Genomic DNA, 22,687 nt, shown 5'->3' on the forward strand with positions numbered 1-22,687 from the left:
AAGTTCAGGCTGGAGGCACTGCCGTTGCTGTCTCCTCTTTCTGTGCATGTGTTGATGGCAACCCTGTAGGGAAAGGCACTATCACTCCTGACACTCCTTATTCACTTACTGACTAATGCTACACACTCAGTGAACCTGCCTCCCCTACCTATCCCATCATATTAGGACTGCCCTGAGTTCATACTCACAACCCACTCATCTTATGGCCTGACACTCAAATAGTTAAACGTTCCTCCTTTTGCCACTCCCACTGTCTTGCACCCATTACCTTACCTTCCTGTTCACCTCCATTGACAGTCCAAGACAAGCCCTGACACCCTGGTTCCTGAACACTAGCATGACCTGCCGTAATAGGAGGGTCTGGGTTATATCGATCCCTCCACTCAGGGATGTACAGCCAGCCAGACTGGCCTACACGAGGACACCACCTCTGATAGAGGCGTACAGTTTACATCTAAGGTGTGGAGGGAGTTCCTCGACAAGCTGAACATAATGGTGAGCCTGACACCCTCAGGCCAACAAGCAAGTATAGAGGGTCAATGAAGAGCTAGACAAGTTCCTCTATCTCTACTGCCAGGAACACCCGGACACCTGGAATGCGTACCCGACCTGGGTGGAATATGCCCAGAACTCTCTATGGCACACCTCCACTGGGCTTACCCTATTTGAGTGCATCTTGGGGTTCCAGCCCCTGCTGTGCCCCTGGAACCTGCCCACCTCTGGCTTTTATGCAGTGCATTCCTGTTTCTGGGAAAGCCAAAGGGTCTGGAAGGAGACCCATCGCCACCTCCGCCTTGACATCACAACCTTCAGATGGAAAGTGGATTGATGATGGGGAAACACCACCTGCCTGCTGGGAGACCAGGTATGGGTGTCCACCAGGGATGGGTGGCTAGGCCCCAGTGAAATCAACCCCAAGTATGTTGGCCCTTTCACCATCAAGGAACATCTAAACAAGGTCACATACCGTATCAACCTGCCTGCGGTGGTCCTCCAGTTGTCCTCCACCTTTCACGTGTTTGCTCTTAAGCCTGTCGCCACAGGTCCACTGGATGAAGCCAACATGCCCTCCATCCTTTCACTGCTGTGGGATGTCAGAGGAGGTCCGGCCTACACAGTTAAAGCGCTGTTGGATTACAGGAGGCACTGCAGTGGATTACAATACCTGGTAGACTGGGAGGGGTACAGCCCAAGGAGAGAAGCTGGGTCACAGCCAGCCAGATCCGGGATCCTGAACACATAATGGCCTTTAACTAGGCTCAGCTACCCAGGCCATCCCTGGACCCAGTGTTCGGCAGGCTCTTGGGGAGGGTACCATCATGCTCTGGCCACCACCAAGAGCCAGAAATATTCCTTTCACCTGTTCCCAATCTCTCCTTCTCCCTATTTAAACCCAGGTGCCAGTCTCCAGTATTTTGCGCTGTAGCCTGCTGCAGACTACTCTCCTACAACATAACTGTCTTTGTTCATTCCTTGTCTCCTATCACGGTTTGTCCTAATAAAACCTTAAAGCCTTGTTGCTACACACTTGCCTCTCATTCCTGTGTACAAAATGTCACACAAGTCTAGGTCAGTCAACTTATCTTTAAGTTAAAAAAGTAAGATTAAGTGTTTATTTTCAACATTCTCTTTCTTGTTACATTTTCTCTTTTTTGTGCACTGAACTCTTGAAGGCCCAAATCCTTGGTCTTGTGTGGTTTACATTTAGGTTTTTCAAGCAGCAAGGTATGCGGATTGTTTGATATAGGAATCAGAGGCCAGTTACCTATGGAGGACTCCCACAGAAAATGTGATCACGGACTGAAGAAGATCTTGCTCCTGTACTGGGACAGGTAGATGGTAGCTACACTTGTTCTGTCAACATGTTGAAACTAGATTTGTCAGGATCGTTTGTTTGGGTGTGTGTGTGGTACAAGCATATCATATCCACCTGTGGAGACCTGTCTTTCTCGCTCTCTCTCTTTTATACACACACACACACACACACACACACACACACACACACACACACACACACACACACACACACACACACACACACACACACACTCTGGCTTACCCAGCTCATGTGTATTTACCACAGAAGCTTAGTTCCTGCATGTCCTTTCAAACTTTCCAAAGAGACAAGTCGGCTCTGTACAGCTTGAGAGGTATCCTAAGTTACAGATAGTTACATCAACCACACTCTTCGAATAACACCACTTTATGATTTCATTCCCACACCTGTGTTACGAAAAACAACAAAACAGATTCACACAAATGCCATGAACAGTACTGGAGATGGAACTTTTTGTTTTTGAACACTTGTTTTGGTGAAAATTCATTTCACTAAATTCATTTCACTTTTTTTATTTTTACAAGTTTAACAGCTACACTTTTTTACTAGCAGCGGTGACTCTGAAACAGTGTCTGACTATTGCTATAGAAAGTCTACTTAATGTGTTGCTAAAAGTTGAAATGACCAGTAGCACATTCAGTTTTGGTCTAACTTTGGCAGTGAGGTGTATGTCTATGTCACAGTATCCAGCAGTGAATCCTAAAAAAAGTGTGTCAGGCGCTCAAGTCAGGAAACAGTGTTGTTTACTGCTGTTGCAAAGGGCACCTCAGTGTAAATAGGCACTATTATATTTCAAACTACTCAGACCCATTCTCAGATCCATTCTCTCAGTCTGTTCTTGTTTCATCTTGTTTTATTCTAGTTTCTATTCTATCTTCTGTCTATTTGGTCCTCTAACTCTCATGCTCCTCTCTCTTTCCATGTATCTTATATTTTGTTTCAAACTCTTTGGCTCTTTCTCTCTATTTATCTCCCCTCTCTCTGTCTCTCATGCTGTCTTTGGTGTAGCATGATATTGTGGGACATGAGGCATAGGAAAGGCAACTGAGTCACATAGCTGCCTCACTAACACCAGCAACCCCTCCCCTCCTAGCAAGACCGTTGCCATGGAAACACCAACCAATCCAAGCAGGGAGGGGGCGGGGACAGCTCCAAGCCCTCTAACATTTCTCTCTCTCTTCCCCTCTCACACTCTCTCACACATACTATCATAAGCACAAATACACACACACACACACACACACACACACACACACAGTAAAATGGACCAAGGTAGAGATTCACATGCATGTTTACAAGCTTCTCTCACTCTCTCCCTCTCCTGCAGAGATAGAATACACATATTCATATTGAGAAATAAAACACAAACACACACCGTATGTGTGTTCTTCAATTCTCACACACAGAGAGTGTGAAAGGGAAGGGGACACACATATTACTGGACATATATGTATAGGAATTTTGAGAGTTCAGTAGAAGAGATACATGTAAAGTGTGGAAATTTTGCAGTGTAAGAGGCCTACAAAAAAATATTATTTTGTATGCTGAAGCAAGCAGCCTGAAAGTGAGAAAATGTGCTGTATTCTCTATCATCAAGATTGAAGTGAAACAATAAGACATGACTTTGTAAACACAGATGCCAAACTCATTCTTATCCACTTGTAACACATGTCTGCATTTCCCTATTCTACACTGTACTATTAATCTTGATCATTTATTTCCCTCTCAAATCTAGGACACTCCTCACAGCCCCAGTAATCACTAGCACTAGATTTTTCTCTTTTCCCTTTTTATTCTCCAGGCTATATTTTTGTTGCTTGTCCATAATCTGTTTTCTCTCCTTCTCTCTCTTTCTCTCTCTCTTTCTCTCCCCCTCTGCCTCACCAGTAGAGACACTATACTGGAACGAGGCTTTAGAGTGCAATGGTCTCCCAGGATGAACAGGTGGCCACAGAAGATTTCATTCAAGATGTAAAAAAAAAATGTTGTTGGCCATTTGCACAAATACACAGGACTTCTCCCTTGTGCTACCCTCTTAACTATGTGTATGTGCAAATATGTATCAAGAGGACAGAAGTCTCTCTGATACATAATATATTGCTTACAGCACTACAAAACAAGACTTGGTCCGTGAGACGTGCATGCTTCGAAGCAGTGACACCTCAGTTGTTCATAGGCTGTATGTACGATGAACAAAGCAAGGAACAGCATCTAAAACAAAGTGAATCTTGACAGCAGTGCAGTGGGGTGTATGCAACGCCAACGCGCTTACGCGTTAACACTCACGATCACACTTGGTTGTGGTTGACAGGGTCATCGGCTACCAGTTTACGATTTGAGGCGTTTAGGCACTATATGGTGTTTCTTATTTTGTTTCTACTTTTCCTTTTCCCAGTTTCAAGCAAGGGGAAGAGTTTGTAATCTGGGCAGTCAGGCTCCCGTGTTCCCGCCCTGGTGCAGCTACTTCTGATCGATGGATGGCAGATCAGCTTGTGAGGATGTTTTTCACATGACCCTCCTTAGGCTGTGGAGGGTTATTACTGTGATGCGGATACTTGAGTCACTGAAGATGTACCAACACTACATCTGATTAACTACTGCCAGTCATACAGTAAAGTGTATATTCAGTAAGCTATATAAAATATGTAGTAAGGTATACATACCTTACTATTCCTTTAAAAAAGCTTCTTTGTTAAAATGAGATCTTTAGTAGGGTATCCTTTCTTGCCTTGTTTTTTTGGGGCATAACAGAGGCATTTAGCAGTAAAACAACTTTTTTCTGCTGTTCTTAATTTGGGGGTGTCCATCTTCACCAAGCCCGCTCACCGCCTTTTTTTGGGGGGGGGTTATTACTGTTCTCATTTGTTAAGCACGGTGATATAAACACCAGGTATGGGTGTCCACCAGGGGATGGGTGGCTAGGCCCCAGTGAAACACTTTTACAGAGGAGCATTGGCATTTCATTATATGTAGAAATGGGAACCAGAAACATGGAAATACAGGCTTCAAGTGATGTGTGCTGTAAAACTAATGTATAAGTCAAAAGTAAGTTCAATAACATCTTTGTAACTAACTTGCTTAAGTGAACTTTGTGGTAGTAAACATGATGATCACTGTTGTCTGGTGTTGTCTGATACTACTCTTTCAGAACATGGATCCATATTACTACTATTACTATCAGGCTTGTTATTAAGAAAACTAATAACCTAACCTTACGGAAACCTTTGAGGGTCCAGGTGGTTATTAGTTAAGTGACTGTATTCAACAATCCTGTTGGTCAAAAGCAGATCAGTCATGAAAGAGACTAATAAGTGACTTGCCCAACTGGAAGGACTATAGTCAACTTGCTTTTGTGTACAACAGTGCTCTAACAAAAAGTGTATAGTGTATAGATTACACCTTCAGTTTGGCCATTAGGCCACTGTGTGCCCAAGTGTAACTGTACTTTACAAAACAACCTGAATTTTCCCCAGCCAGACTGTTTTCTAGTTCAGGACTAAGCTTAAACTGGGCCTAGGCAACTCATCCTTAATGAAGAAAAAGGTCTTGGTGAAGCTATACACTTTCAATTTCTTGCACCACTGAGTCCTACTTGAGTTTTTGGTGACTTTTTAATTTATTGATTTGGCGATTATTGAATTCGTTGAACTGGTAATTACAGATTTCAGGTAATTACAGAATTCAGTTGTCTATCCACACAGTGCAGCCTTCTCAACTTGCAAAAACTACAAAATCCCGATGTTTGAGGTATTAAGCATTAACGTCTGCAAAAGTTAACATGCAAAGTTATGTTAAGTGCCCTGAATAACTACTGACTGCTTTTACTGATTAGCGTAGGATGCTTGATGCTGCTTATGTTTCTTTTCTGATTCCGCTGGTTTAGGGCTGCCTGAGATAGGGCGCAATGGACCAAAACGAAGACAAGATGAACCGCCACGGGCCTCCAGGGTTCCCAGGATCCTGGACCTCATGTTGGTTCCCAGTCACAATGGCTGGTACATGGGACTGCAATCTCTCTCTCTCTCTCTCTCTCTCTCTCTCTCTGTGTGCAGCACCAAATATAGCTGCCTATTTCCAGCCTCCCGGCTCCCTAACGTGTATCCTCCCCCTCAGCTGTCTCGTGAAAGGGGGGCATCTAATCTGCTTTCTTCTCCGCCGCTCGCCTTTTATTGCCAACCGATCCGAGAAAACACGGAGGGAGAGAAGACACGGAGGGAGAGAAGACACGGAGGGGGCACGGAGGAGAGGAGAAAGAGAGACGGCTACCGAAAGGAGGCAGAGTGGAGGGGAGAGGAGTGGACAGCCACCTAACTGCATCGGCCTCGGTGCAAACGGGCTCTCCCAAGCATGTGACAAGTGCGCATAGACAAGAAGAACCGGATGGGCAGGATGTGTGAAGCGTGCTCGCGGGGCTGAAGCGTTTGAGATACGGATCGTGCAGATCCTCTCTCCCAAGTGCGCTAGAAGCAGGAGAAAGGGACGAAAGCTCGTTAATAGTTTAAAAGTTTTTCTCTGTGATGATGTGTGATGTAAGGCATAATATTGAAGAATGTTTAAGAGGCATATATAGCACCATTGTATGTTTTAACAGTCCATACATTGCAAAAGGCAGCTGCTGCACAAAACACAACAACCTTTTGAGTTACTAGTCTTACTGCTTCCACATTGGATAAAAAATATGCTTTTAAGAAGAGAAACAAAATGTATTTGGTTTCATTGCTGTGAGAAACTGCCTTCCGAAGCAAAATTTGAGGCCTCTTTTCTCATGCTACACGTTGCAGGGAATATGATGAAGCTCATTTGACAGTAACTACAGTGTCTGACAGTGCTGGAGATCTAGGATAAGCTCTGAATCTGTTGTAGTTCAGCAACCATGAACAGGCTCATTTAGGCAGCAGCTGAAGGAAGTCTGGTGCAGGGCCTGAGGCAGTTAGCTAAGCTGCCCCGCCCACATTCACACCCCTGCTTTAGGATGATGTAATGTTTGAATGCGAGTCCTGTAATGGCGCACGTGCTGTCGACAAAGCAGCACTGAGAAGAGCCTGAGCTTTTCCTGGCGCTTGTGTTTTCACCTTGGTGAACTTCAAAAAGACAGTAATTCGGGCTGACCATAAACCAAACATACAGAGGGTTACAATATCTCACAGGAGACATTTGAGAAATACAGCCCTAAAATACAACACTGAAGTTCATGCAAACATCGATAATGAAGGAGCTTTTACAATACTGAGATTGTCATGGGAATAGGAGGTGATAGCTTGTAAATGGAAGAACTCTCTGGTCAAGTGGCCCTACAATGGTCTAAATTTTTTAATTGTCTTCTCTTAAATTTTATATCAATCCCATTACACAGTACCACCAACTGTCATATTTTAGACTATTAATATAGCGCATTTAGTAAAAAAAAATACATTCATCAATACAAAATGTGGGCTAAGAAGTCCATGATTCTAAGAGTGTCTGAACACCAACCCCACACTGAGTTCAAGGGCTTAGTGTGCATGCTAACTGCTGTGATTCGCAAGCTATGTTACAGGATTGACATTCTGCCAACTCTGCTGTTAATTCAGTCAACGGTGTAATCACTGCACTATGACCAGACCAAGACTGAAGTTTGCAAGGTCATTTCCCATCCCAAACCCTCCACCCCTCCAGAAGATCCAAAGTAGCACTGTAACCTTCCTTTGTAAGTCAGCAGAGCATGGAGTGTTCTAGGGCTGCACACCAAAAGGCTCTCACTTTCCTCCGATTCCACCCTAAGCCCCTTCATCCAGTCTCCATAACCCCCCGCTCCAGTGTTGCATAACATTCAGTACCCATCTGCGTGTTTCAGCACTACATACACTGGGAAATATGAAAGCAGACAGCCCCTATCACATTCGCAATGGACCCTGTGTGGTATGGCTGCTACAACGTGTACATAACCTATGGCCCAATCCTGCCTGAGGATCGGCCGAAAAATATGTTAGTACATATATTTGGATATTCCCAAATAATGACATCAACTATAAAACAATGTTGTAAATATAGGTCTGAGAGATGTGGTAGGAGACTTTAGGAATACATTTGCCAAAACAATTCTTCTAGTTCTTTGGAAAACTGGAGAGGCTATGATACCCTAACAAAGGCATAAAAAACAAGGAAAAAACAATGGCATATCACAATCATGATTTATCACAGGAAGTCAGTTCAAGGAGGAGGAAGAATATTTAACACATTCGCCATGTTCTCTTCAGCTCCTCGGCATCTGCGGTGAGTCTGGAACTGTGGCTCTGCTAATGTTCTGCGCTCCAAACTCTCTTATGTAAGAACCAAGTGAAAAGGGCAAAAAAAGCAGAGAGAAAGTGAGAGAGCGAGAGAGAGCGAGAGGGACACCGTGCTCTCTGCAGCACTGCTCTTATCGCTTTAGCGGCTGCCGTCCCATTTGCTGCTCCCTCACTCACCAAGGCTGCACACTGAGCCATGCCCCACTGGACATCCCCTTAGCCAAACACCCAGAACATATCAGCAACGTACTGTCTCTCTCTGTCTCTCTGTGTGTGTCTCTGTCTGCCTGTCTCTGTCTGTGTGTGTGTGTGGGTGTGGGTGTGTGTGTGTGTGTGTGTGTGTGTGTGTGCACGTTAAGGGGTAAGAGGACTGGTAAAATGGAGTGATTCCAGGTCCATGTAGGAGAAGCCCCTCAAATGGTGGTTGGAATCCAGCTTCCACTAACCAGATTCTATCCCTAAGCTATATGGTATCATGAGTTTTCGTGTGGAAAAAAAGGGAAGCAACAGAACTGACAAAAGAAGACAACACACGGCTTTTTGCAATGGCTGACAAGCCAAAGCAAATGGAGTTTATTAGCATGGTGACTGATTTTATTAGTAGTAATAGAAAACTTTTCAGTTGCAATTTTACAAGTTTGATGTTTCATATTTAGCTGATGTAAGTAGAATTTCTTCAACACAGACGTAATGTAGATGTGAGACCAATACTGGTTGTGTAATTTGGTGTTTAGTGCATTGATTCAGCTTTTGTGTCTAAATCATGTGTGTGTGTGTGTGTGTGTGTGTGTGTGTGTGTGTGTGTGTATGTGTTGGGGGGTTACTGGTCACATTTCTTTATGTGAAGTCTGTTCTACCCAGATCTCTTATCACTCAATTAAATTTGTAGCTTTGTCTGATTTGATTCCTTTGCTCAATGATTAAAAAATGTATTGTGGACAGTTGAGAAAACCCCATCCTCCCATATCTGACAACATACTTACACTAATTTCTGTGTTTTAAACATTTAATAAATGGTCTTTGAGTCAGTAAAGAGTTCTTATGCAGGTAAGATACACTTGAAATCATTTTTACTGCTCCTTTTCTGTGCTGATAAGGAGAAAGTTAAGAAGAAAGAAGGTACAAGCTATAACATCATTTCAAGATCAGGAACTAAGCAAAGAAACAGTTTGCATGCTATCACCTGGACACGGCTTCACTTTGCCTCAAAATTAAGAGTGACAACTCATGACCTCCTGAAGCGCTCCCTGACACACTATCTATCTTTTGTTGACTGGCTGTAATATCGCAGCTGCTATGTTTACCATATTTTATGAGCATGAGAATGGAAATTGCCATGTCACTATGAGATGTTCAATGCATACTGAGGGGGGAAGTCGGTGGGGTGAGGAGGGGAAGGGAGAGATGTTGACTCCTGGACAAAGGTAGAAAATGGACGTCCTGGACATTTGTTTGAATGGCAGACGTGTTTTCTCGGCTGAAGAATCAGAACTAGAATGTGTGAGAGACTCTCTTATGAGGCAGAGAGGAGGGTTCATGGTGGAGTCAACCTCCAGTCACAGTGCGCTGGGCAAACCTACTTTGAACACGCATATTTGATGTGGAGATGAACAGCATGCAAGATGTGTGTGAATGGAGCTAGACAACTTTGTGCTGGTTTGCTTACCGAATAACTAAGAACAAGAGCTGCAATTTCCAATCAACTTCAACAGATATCTTCCTCATGTCTTGCTCTTTTTGGAGAAGACTATAGCAGCATTTATGTGTATGTGAGTGTGTCTGTGTAAGAAGGATTTACATGCAGTAGGGATGGTAAACATATTTTATCACTTACTCAAGCACGCAGACACTAAATCAGGTTTGGTGCCGCATCCCCCCTCATCTCAGGGCTGTAAAATGGATTAATGAGACCTGCCCCCTCTTAAGACTCTGCCACACACACACAAATATACACACATACACACACACACACACACACACACGAGCATTCTTATGCTGCCTCCTCTGTGCTAACTCCTCATATGCTTAATTTGGAAGAATATAATCTTATAACATACATATAACAACTGTTACAAGGTACTTCAGATCATTTTACTCACAAAAAATAGAAGGCCATTTTTAGTTATTATAAGACATAATGTTCAAACAAAAGAAATGTTCATTCTTAGCTAATCTGCTTTTAGGGGTTAGCCATGGTACATTCCTGCTCCCAAACTGTCAAGGTAAAAAGCTCCCATTACTGCTGGATTACGAAAGGCAGGATGAAATAGCCCAGAGAAGTCCACTTCCTCCCTGTGGGCCCCACTCCGTGAAAACTCTGAGATATGAGTGGGATTCTCCTACACATCTGTCATCAAACATTTTAGTGAGCCATGAATTATCTAATGAGAGATAGGGAAAGAGGGAGAGAGAGTGGGAGAGATATGAAAAAAATACAGTACTATATGCCAGTTTAAGAAAACACTGTAGAAAACAAGTCCTATAAGAGGTTAAGAGGTACTACAATTGTGTGTTTAGGAATTTCTATAATTTGAGCTGTGTGCATCTATCTTCCTACAGGGTTTTCCACCTGTCTACCAGGTGTAAACTCAGTTTTGTTTGTTTGGTTGGTTTTGCTGTTCCCCCTTCTGCACTCTTTGACTGGTTGGCACAGTGATATACTGGAAATCTTTCAGCTTGCATTCCATAGTTTTATCTCAGCACTTTTCTTCATATATTGTCCTGCTAAATGTCCAACCTTTACAATTCAGAAATGCTAAGGTTATCTGTATTTTAAACTTTTGAAAATTAATGAACTTGAATTGTTAATATATTATTAGTTCAATTTGTTCAATAAATTATTATTAGTATTCAATAAAACAATATAGAAACCCTAAAGACCCATTTGCCAGTAACTGCTATTGTTTTTACAGTTGGAAACTAAATCCAATCAGACCTCCCTGGGAACACTGTGTGTGTGTGTGTGTGTGTGTGTGTGTGTGTGTGTGTGTGTGTGTGTGTGTGTGTGTGTGTGTGTGTGTGATGGTCAGTTAAAGACAGCATCATAAATCTGCCACTGGAGGCACCAAAGTCACATCTTCTCCTGTGTGGATAAACAGCTCTCACACTCCCCCCCCCCCCCCCCCCCCCACACGCATGTGTGAATGCACACACATACACACACCCTGCATAGCAAAACATTTTATTTACTGATGAGTACAGCACACAAACAAAATAAAATGAGAGTGATAGTGGGAGAAAGAGATAAAGAGAGACAGCAACATCAATGAGAAAAAAATACTTCACAAGAGTGTAAAAAAGCACTGGTTGACCCAGACTGCACAATTCACTATTCAATGGTAAGTGGTAATAATATTTGAGGGCTTGTTATATGCACATTAAGTGAGCATTTAAAATAAAATCTCAGAACAAAGACAAAGACAGTCAATGTGTTATGGTGATGTGTACCATGTGCATCCATCAAAAGCCTCTGTTAAGAGCCTCAGTCTTGTGTGCTATAGTGCAGAAACACGTTAAGACTGATAAGGAATTTAAAACAGCTCAAACTAAGCACACTCCAACCCCACCAGAGCAACGGCCAGTCCAACGTTTGAAGGCAGCTGCTCAAAGAACAGCGGCTTTGAGGAAGGCCGTTCTGAGTGCAGGTATACAAGCAACCGTCACTGAATGTCACCAAGCACCATACGAGTGTGCACACACTATATCAACGTATTAATATGAATATACACTCACAGACACACATTTACTAGTGACATAGCATTTCCTTGCATTTTTAATCTCTCATGGAAACTGATATCAAGTTCCTTGATTTCCATCTGAGCATCATACAGTATGAACTCATGCCTTCATGTGCTTTCACTGAAATCCTGTAGCAGTGTAACATTCAGAGACTGCAATGCATTGCAGCAAAAATGGCAGCCACTGAATCGTACAGGCTGTTGCTATGAAACGCCTGCTTTAAGGGTCCTTTATGGGGTCATGGATGTAACAATTTAAACACAGGAGCCCTTTTTGAGAAATAATTTACGTTTAGGCAGTGTGAAGAACCAGAGATATTCAACAGTGAGGTATGGGTATTAGTTCAAAAATGGTCCATAATGAAATGCATAAATAGAAATACAAATTTTAAATATGGATGGATGGATGGACAGATGGACAGTTGGATGAAAGGATGGATAGCTGAATGGATGGAGATTGGATGTAGGGATGAATAGATGAATAGCTGAACAAATAAGAGTTCTAATATGTAATGGACAAACATTAATATACTGGGAACCCAACAAATTCATGGCAATTTAACTATTAAATGCAACACTGCTGATCCTTTTTGTAAGCTTGTTCAGCTCGTTACTGTAGTCTCTGGTTAAAATATTTCGGCTGGTATGCAGGAAATGGGCAGTGACTGACCTTGTAGATCACTGTATTGTAGGGCAATCCCCTTTCTGTTCCTTATAATGAATCCAATGGCTTGTATATAACACTACGTCTTTTGGAACACTCTCTCAAGAAAGAGAGAGAGAGAGAGAGAGAGAGAGAGAGAGAGAGAGAGAGAGAGAGAGAGTGGTAGAAAGACAGAAGACAAGACATCAGGGGAGGCTCCACTGCAGCCTATGTTCCTGCATGCACACTCAGGAGGAGGGGCGAAGGCAGAGAGTGGTGGTGGGTGGGGGAGGGGCTGCCCGGCATGGAGTGTACCTCATACACATGCCAGGGGAGTCGATGGAGGCCTGCCTGCACCCGTCCCAGCTAGAACTCCTGCCACACACCTGGGCCCCACTCCCTTCGGAGGTAGGTCCCAGACACGACATAGCATGCTTCTGTGGGTGGGTGGGTGGGTGGGTGGGTGTGTGCGTGCACACAAGAGAAGAGAGAAAGACAGATTGGGAGGTCTGACTGAAAAGGGAGTTCCCCTATTCAGACATGCCTGACAGACACAAAGGTAAGCATATAAAAAGCAAACTGTAAATGTGTGATTTTAGTCTTATTTTTGTTTTTGTTTTTCTCCTAGTAACCTATACATAATTCCTTTGCATTGTCTAGAAACATTAAGATTCCCATAAGGAAAAGTTCCACCTCTGCTGTACTTTTATTGAATAATTAAAAGTAAAAAAAAAAAACAGGTTTGAGACTCAAGCTGGACCTCTAGTGTCCTTCACAAAAAGGAGGCAGGAGGCCATTTTATTATTCTTTCTTTCTTTCTTGCTCTCTCTCTCTCTCTCTCTCTCTCTGTCTCTCTCTCCCTCCCTGCCAAGGCACCTCCTGGAAGGAGGGGTAAGCAACCTCCACCCCTCCACCCACCCCCCAACAGTATCAGACTTCAAAGAGGAGACTGAGCTCCCCCTGCATTCATCTGAGGCTAACAGCTTAACCACTGAGTTCAAACAGTGCACCCACGCCCTCACAGCCAAGGAGTGGAGGAGCACTCACATAGAGCATGCGCGTGCACACACACACACACAAACACGCACATATGCATTTACAGATGTACACACAAAAATATGGCATTTTGGTCATATTAACGTTACCTTCCAAAATGTTACACATGCCTTTTTTAGAGGCATCATTAAAGGAACTCATAATATCTGGAAGTATTTTTTGTGTAGATAAAAAGACAATATTAAATCTTATAGCACAAAACTGTGCTTAAAACAAATGATTCGAAAAACAAACACAAAATTCAAAGATCTGGACCATAAAACTCCTGGATTGTTTGATTTAGGTCACTGTGTACCTGGGTACTGGGTAAACATTACATTGAACACATGCTGGGTTACTCTAACCTAGACTCCTGGGTTACAGGGGTTAACTCAGCATGACTGATCTTGTAGTCAGAAACCCAGTGACAACATTAATTCTATACTAAATGTGGACTACATTCTTGGACTAAATGTGCCAATACTGGGGCAAAATATATATATGTATAGCTTATACTGATAATTATTGCAATTGTGGCAAAATTGTGTTTGCAATATATTACTGTAGTTGACCACATCTGTTTATATTTGCATCAGAAGAATGCTGTGATTCATCAAACCATCCACAGAACACATACATGGAACATCTGACATTGGTCAGGATGCACAGCATGCAATAAAAAACCTCTGTGATTTGCTGGAGGGCTCATTTGCATATCGTAGCCTTCTTTGAGGTCAGTCTTGCAAAGGCCAGTATTGCAATAATGATTAAGAACAATATATTGTGCAGACTCAGTCTTAAGATGGGGTTTATCTGAGCTACTGATATTTGTCTATTTTTCTTGCACATGTAAATTCACACTCCCACTACACACACATACACAAACTGAAAAGAGTTATCATTAATTCCAGAAATTACATAGAAAGAAATGAGAGGAAATTTCAAAGAAAAAGGGTCTTGGTGTCGCTTTTGACTGACACAGGTTCTTATGGTGTAAGAAGCAATATAATGAAACAGCAGCATAAATGAAGGCTTCATTAATTTACTTTGTCTTCCACACAGAAGGTATTACAAAGGTTCACTCTGCACTTTGTGAGCTGTTCTATCTGTGTTGCAACACTGTTTGTTCCATGTGACTCTAAGAAAAAGTGTCTGTGTGTGTACTTCTAAGTGCTAGTGGGATGACTATTTAATGTGATATTTTGATTGCAGGTCCAATGAGGTACAATGATTAAATACTTGTACCACAATATACAAATATAAGTACATATTGCCCAGACTTCTGGGCATGATGGAGGGGCCATGATCTGCTTCAGACTCTAAACCCTCAGAGAACCTACAAATACCCTCATATCCAACAGACACTGGAACCATTCCTCTCGGAAAGGATTGGGAAAGTACCTGCTCCCTGCCTCCATCCACCCCCTGTCTGTGAGTGAAGGCATGTGGGTTCTATTAGCGCTTGCTGCAGTATTTGTTTATGGAGTGCTCTCTCATGCAGGCCCCTCCCCTGGAATTCCGGGTGTTCCAGATTTCCCGAACATGCTTCAGGAATTCCTTGACCTGATTCCGCAAACTCAGAGAGTGCCTCTCCATCTCTAGCTCTTTCTCTGTTGTTGCAAAAATGTTCTGAATGTGAAATGTGAAAATGATTCCCCCCATCAAAAAAGGACCTCCTAGACATTTTTTTTCCACAAAGTTTGCTGAAACACTAATTTTTTGTTTTATCCGAAATGCAGCTGTTCCTTTTCCATTTTTTGCAGCAGACAAACACCCCTGGTTCCTCCTGTCTGCTCACACAGCTATGAACAGGAAATGCCACTGCTCTACTTGTACTAATTTTAAGGTTTTCACTTACAAAGAATAACCGGAGGGAAAAACATGGCATAGTATGTAAAGAATAAAAGCAACATACTTCAAAAAGTGATTAAGCAGGCTTGTTAAATTACAGTCAAAAACATGGACAAATGGTCCAAAACTACTGGGCACTTTCTTTACAGATAAAGCTGGATGGACACGCACACGGTCTTACATGTCCCGGTGGAGCCGTACAGCTCTAATTTTCGCCACGGCGACAGAGTGGACTCCAGCAGAGGGAGTTCGGAAAGGCGGGATCGCGCGCACGCGGTCAGCTCACTGACCACTTCCTGAACCGTTTCCTCAGCGCAGGGACACTCCCTACGGCAGCGAACCTTCTGCTGGAAGTACGTTAGCAACTCCCTCTGCACCCATTCTCTCTCTGTCTCTCAATCTCTCACACTCCCTATGTACTCTTTCTTGAATAAGAAACAGTAGCACTTATACATAATTACTGGTCTATGCTTCAGAACAGGGTGAAATAATCGAAATCACAGGTTCGTTTTGCTTTTAACCTTTTAAAATCGCAATGCAATAAAACAGAAAATCATGCTATAGCCTAGTTTGTGCTTATCTTTGTACTCTTTCAAAATGAGAAACAGTAGCAATGATACACAAATTTCGGCCTTGTAAACGGCATCATAAGTTCTTTTTGTTTTTAAGTTCCTTTTAAAATCACACTGCAATAAAACAAAAGTGTAGTATAGCACAAGTCCTACATTAGCATTATTCTTAACAGCCTACGCAAAGGCTAACCATTTTGCAAATGTCAAGCATGAAATGACTAAGAGGACTGATGAAACAAATTTTTCTGAAATCGACTTTTTCTTTACCTTGTTGATTTGAATGTGCCATTATGGAACCACTAATTTTCTGACACTGTTTAGACTGCAGTGCTTGAGCTAACATTCTACTTTACAGAGTATGGACATCAAGGGCAAACGGGCCCTCTGCAGGGGAACATTAGCAGGCGAACCCCGGAAAACATCCGCGAGGGATAGTGTCATTACATGCATCGCTGTCATGACGCAAAAGACCTGAATGATGAAAACACGCAGCTCCCGTTAGAGTGCCTAGCATCATTATAAGCCAGTGAAATGTGTGAAAGCTGACGAACCAAAGTGTATTCGATGCGTTTTACCTCACACAGTGTGTTTTGGGAGATGTACTCCTCTCCTCCGGTCGGCACTAAATTAGTGTGTTTAATAGGCTGCTGCAAGCGCTGCTGTGCTTTCTGTTGTCGCTCTGCGGCGCGCGTTATGTGGGCGAGCTTGCGCCCTCTCTGTTGAGCGCGAGGGGGAGAAGAGGCACGCGAGTAAAGAACAGACTTTTCTATGTCGCATGTAAGCGGGAATGATTTGTGAGAGAGAGAGAGAGAGAGAGAGAGAGAGAGAGAGAGAGAACTTTGTCCTCAGAACACCACGACGTGCGACTTGTTTAGTTAAGAAATGTTTTTCTCAGACGTCATGAAACTACACCTACATATTTTTTTTTATTGTTAAAGGGGCTCTCGATTTAGCCAACTAAAACCGTCGACTGTGGTAGGCCTACAGTATATTAACGTATTTAATTCCATAAACATGTACTTTTTCAGTCGAGCAAGTAGGAACAGAATCATTCTAAACCTATAAACACAATAAACCATACTGTCCATATCTGACTAGTTGCATTTATTTATTCCTATTAGGATATTTTGTAAATAACACTTGACCTATAAACATTCTGAATGGGAAAACATTAAACGGAATTCTTTTCCGGTGTTTTTGAATTAAGTAAATCGATTTTAAGACATTCATTAAATTTAACAGCGTATACAAAAATATGTTAATCGTGTGTTCGAAGTTGTAAGACACCTAATCGAGTCTGAGGAGTGCGAAACAGATCTAGTAGATTGTACAGCTATAGAATATGTAATATAAAATACAATGCTAAGAAGACTTACTCGACTATGAAGGCCTTAAACAGAACCCTGCGTTGTGTGCTTAAGTGTGGGAGGGGGAAGAGAGGGAGATACAGCTCCCTCTTTCTTCCGTTCTCCGCATCTCCCCGAGTTATCCCTCTACACCATCCCGCCAGGCGCGCCACCCCCACTGAACACACATGGTAGGTAGATGAGTCTCGACAGGTCACAGGAAGTTGAAATTTCAGTTGACATCAGGATACGTCAGAAAGGAAGCCGTAGATAGCCCGGCGGAGTCAGTGATATAAAATAACGGCCACATTGATATTATAACAAATTAACTCAGAATAGACAGAGAATTAAATTATTCATTACATTTTACATTATTATTACATTTTAGCATTTGACCTATAGGATAACAATGTTTTACAATAAATTGTAGTCTTGGCCCATTTGAGCTGGAGAAATAACCTACGTAGAGACGGCTTGCATATAAGTATTACTCCTTTTGCTCTTATTTCATGCACACAGAGGGTAAGAGAATAGGATGTTTAATGTACAACAGTCTAGTTTTCGAGCGCTGTTTTCGCCAAACACTTTTACGATTTTCCGACAGAGTTTGTAGGAAATAGGCTACTTTCCGACCGCTCACTCAGATCGCTTTACGGGAACCGAAACGTGCACGGAGATACAGTCATTGCCATGGAAACCAGTCTTGCCTGAGGAGGCTTGGGACGTGGAGGTCAAGACAAGTGGTTGCCTTAGAAACCGCACACATCGCTCAAGCGCAGAGCCCTCCCTTTCGTAAACGGACGTATTGCGAAGGTCGACGGCTTTAATTGGCTGAAATTCAACCGCTGGGCTTGACACCGCCCTCCTCACGGTTGGTGCTCTTAAAGGGGAAATAAAAATGCATTTTGTGAACGGGGGAAACGTGTTTAATCCGAAGCAATAAACTTACCTTGAAATCTTAATTTTTTCGTTCATATTTTGTCCCTCTGTTGACCGCAAAATACCCCATCGTCGAGAACTAAAGTGTTATATTCACTGGAAAAGAACACGTCTCTTACAACCATACTCTATTGCGCAACAGAAAACAAATGTGCAATCTAAAATAACACACTTAAATATTTTTACTAATGATGCGGTAACTAATTATTGCAAAGAGCAGCCTTATATACGCATCCTTATTCAATCTACGCTAATACAGAAATGTATTTTTTGAAGCCATGGTTCTGCAATGCAGTAGTAAATTTGGACATTTTACGCATTTATTTATTTTTTCCCAGCGACAATGCACTACTCTCCTAATCGTAAGAGCGTGTACAAATACATTAACAAAAAAGAATTAACGACATATCATATTATATGTAGTTGTATTTTAAATGGTCTGACATAATTCTGGAAAGCATCCGTACAAATTGCATCTTACCGTGCAGAACACCATCGCGTCAGACCTCAAGGTAAATTAAGCTTACCTGACTACGACCGAAACAACAAAACAAAACAAAATAAAAATAAAAACCAACAGATTAACGCAGCTGCCTCACGGGTTTACCAACAGCTTTCAAGAAATGCAGAAAATATAGGCTACTTTTATACTGAGTGCTTTGTCAAGCATGCCATATTTATATGAAGAGAAGGCTACTACAGTCCTGGACGTACGGTGGCGTCCGACTGTGAAGTTGCATGTAGCGATTTATGTGCAAGTTGATTACTTTGCCTTTAAGTTCACAAGGCATCTGTCTGCCAAGCACGAAAAGCTCCGCCCTGATATTTTTACCCACTGGTCCTCCTGCCACCTGAATGCCTTAGAGTGTCCTGGGCAACTCAACGCACACTTCAAATCCCACAATTCTCCTTTAATAAAAGTATCCCACTGTATATCCTTGGAGAACGGGGAATGTAGTCTTTGTGACTTTTAATTTAAAATAGTGTTGATTGACAGGAGGTCATTTGACTTCATTGTAATCATAAAAAATGAGAACACAATATTCAAACAGAATAGTATTATATAATGTGCATGGACAGTGACTGGTTTAGTGGATTATACCTATAGACACAAAAAATATGTAAATCGATGCATCTATCTTTGTTTTCTTTCTCTACCTTTTTTTATTTTAATTGATTCTGTTTTCTAGATGCAAAAATGATTGTGATCACACTGATCATAGTTCTGTGGGGGGAAAAAAATAATTATTTATTTCACTAATTTTTGTTTAGATATATTTTATGCATCCATTCCAGAGAATTGCAGATTAAGTTTAAAATTGTTTGTTATTTGAAACATGGTACAAACTGTGATATGCATTAAAATATTACATTACTAACCTTTTGATAGCAGAGGGTAGGTTATACAAAGTGTTTAAGAGAACAAGGTCAATGTGTTTTTTTTAGTTACCATCAGATACTCCTAATGAATACATGCCTAGTACTTAAAAATCATTCAAATAAAAAACTTAGAATTTTAGTAAAACTTTATTGGCAACATGTAAAGATATACATATTGCTTTTGTCTACATAGCCAGTAAACAATACATGATATATGGGAGAAAGTACAAAATGTTACCTGAATATTATAATACCTGGGACTGCAGTGAGTTTGAATATTTGAAACAATAATCTTCAGGTACAGTATACCCTCTTGATTCAAAGGCACATATCTTTTTCACCTGTGAGAGTGTTTTCAACTTTTGAATGGATGTCTTCAAGTAGTTAATTTGGCAGTGACAGGACCCTCATCATCGGAGTCAAGAAATTTTAAATGTATTTTGTGGCTCCAGTCTCCCACACAGCTCTATGACTATATCTATGTCCCTTCAGCAGTAGAGTGAAGCTGTAACCTCTCTCTGTCTGCTTAAACAAGGCATTTCACATAGCAGAGGCCAACTTGTTTGTGGTCAAATATACAAATTCAAAATGTAGTTAATATATTTGATTTCTTGAGTATTATAGATGTGGTCCCAACACAAGTTCCTTTTTTGGAAAGTGCGCATTGTAACATCTTATTGAAATTTCTCTTGGTTGAGAGTCCAGAGCCGATATATATTGGTTGTGTAGGTGTCAGGACAATGGTTGTCAACTGTGAGCCTGTTGCACACAACAGAAGCAATCTGATTGCACTGGAGTCAACAGAATGTTCATAACTTCCCCAGTTACCCATCAGCCATGGCAGTTGCTGTGGGTACAAACAGGAGCTAGAGGGCAGCCAGAGGCCCATTGGGCTGGTGAGCATGAGGTTGACGACTGGAGTCTCCATGGACACACAAACCTGTTAGAAAAGCATTACGGTTCTAATACCAGTGCAGCGTAATGAAGCTGTGGACCTGTCAAGCTTTGTGCCGAGCAGGTTCTGTTTCATGAGTGAGAGCTAAATTCAAAGAGAGGTGAGCATAATGGTAGTCAGTTGGGAGGCTGGAAAAATAGACGTGAACAATAATTCTTCAAGGAGAGAAAAAAATAATTGTGGTGGAAGCTCCTAGAGCCCATTCTAAGGACAGTGTACTACTTTGCATTACTGTGTGGTGTCAAAGTGATACCTTGCTATATTTCAAGCCCCAAAACAATTTATATCAGCTTGGGCCTACACTACCAATGAACAAACGAACTTTCTCCTTTCCTCTCTTTTTTTTTTTTGTTGCATCCATGTTTCTAAAACGCAGATCCACACCCACATCCTGTTGAGCAATGTTAATTTTGCTAATGCTCAGTTTTCTTGTTTTCTCTCACCCTCTCTTTCTTAAAAGTATATTATAACCCTACACCAACTGGGCCTATTAGAATTTTTTGTTTCAGCCCAATTGGACCCAACCTGACCTGACCCGAGAAGTACACTAACTACATTCCACGGCACACTAAGTCCTCAATGCCAGTACAGCAGACTCAGGCAGTGTTCCACTGCCATGTAATGTCGACTTGTTTCAGGTCTCACAGATTTTGTTCAAGTGTCTGTAAACATCTTAAGAATCCACAGCCTCCAAAATTAGGAGCACTGCTGCTTGCTAGGCGACACGTGCGACATTACCGTACAACCATTTGTGAGCTGAACTTGCCCCAAAACCTGAAGCTGTTCAAGAATCTGAAGGCACTGCAAAAGTTTGATAATGGTATAGTTCTAACACTGTAAGGTCTACATCGCTCCTGAGCAGAACTAGTCCAGAGGATCGGGCCCAGGAAAACATCTGCCAATGCTTCAGAACCCCTACATTTCCTGCACGAATGGGCCAGGAGGTCAGAGGGAGGGGGAATGCCACAGCTGAACAGCAGCCTAGCAGCACAAACTCTGAAAGAACGTCACATGAACTGTTACACGCTATGTCCATACTCACACGGCCTGTCAAGTGGAAAGGACCCAGCTCATGATCATTACAATAAATATAACGTTATTCTGTTTAATATATACCCCCTCACATTGACAGTACTGTCGATTAGTGGCTTGCTAGTTGTTGATCTCTTATCTATCTGTGGATGGTGGGGTGGGGTTGAGGAATGGGAGTGAGACATCATTTGCATCACCCCTGGAGCCCCATAGGGTTCAGCACCTTGCTCACAGGCACATCACCCTCAGTCAGACTTGACCCTTTTACCTAGAGTTCTGCATAGCCAAGACCACACTCTATAGCTCTAATGTGGGGACTGAACCAAGACTGCACTCCTGGTCCTAATGCAGGGACTGAATAAAGAGTCCGCTGACTCATCCAGGTTTTGTTTCCCAGTATTAAACACAGGAAATCAAGTTAATAGGTACAGTAACCAAGCAGAGGTTCCATTTACAGCATTTAACAGACACCCTTGTCCAGATGCTCTTGTCCATGGCAGTTTATCCACACTTGTAAAAACCATGCCCTATAAATTATTACACCTTGTCCAAAGACATAACAAGGCTGGATTAAGATGGCTTAATCCTGTTTTTACAATAGATTGTCAATGTGGTTATTAGAAACTGCCATCAGATATAACCTAAAATTACTGTATGCAATTCTGGTTTCCACTATAATGTATTATATGTTTGGTGTTGTGGATCATTCTTGTCATTATGTAACACAGTTAGAACAATGTTTTTTTTAAATAGAACATACAAATAAACAAGAAACAAACAAATACGTTTGTTTTTTTCCTTGCTCTGTTCTTGTACACTCATATGCCTAACCCAATCACCATTCCCAGTGCCTTATCACCATTCCAGTTTGGTCTGAGATGGTTCCCCTCACATGCTTATTGATTTCTTCCTGCGCGATGCATAGCTAAAAGATGGGTGCCTCTGATCCCTGCCATTGTTAAGATGCAGAGGTGGTAGCACTGGAGATCTATGGGAGAGAGAGAGGATAGAAAGAGAGACAGAGAGAGAAAGAGAGAGGGGGAGAGGGAGAGAGAAGGAAAGAAAGAAAAAGGGAGAGACAGAGGGAGTGGGAG

The 22,687-nt window shown here is 42.1% G+C and overlaps 1 long non-coding RNA gene across 1 annotated transcript; it reads right to left on the reverse strand.

Annotated features, from left to right (window-relative positions):
* Positions 1 to 10,048: 10,048 nt before the first annotated feature.
* LOC113570255 lies at positions 10,049 to 18,959 on the reverse strand. The gene is made up of 3 exons (XR_003409877.2): positions 18,708 to 18,959; positions 16,517 to 18,322; positions 10,049 to 10,484 (listed from the first exon to the last, which is right to left on the reverse strand). It is a non-coding gene; the product is annotated as an uncharacterized LOC113570255 (long non-coding RNA).
* Between the last annotated feature and the right edge of the window lie 3,728 nt (positions 18,960 to 22,687).

The sequence above is a fragment of the Electrophorus electricus genome, chromosome 6 (genome assembly GCF_013358815.1).
Source record: "Electrophorus electricus isolate fEleEle1 chromosome 6, fEleEle1.pri, whole genome shotgun sequence".
Taxonomy (NCBI): Eukaryota; Metazoa; Chordata; class Actinopteri; order Gymnotiformes; family Gymnotidae; genus Electrophorus; species Electrophorus electricus.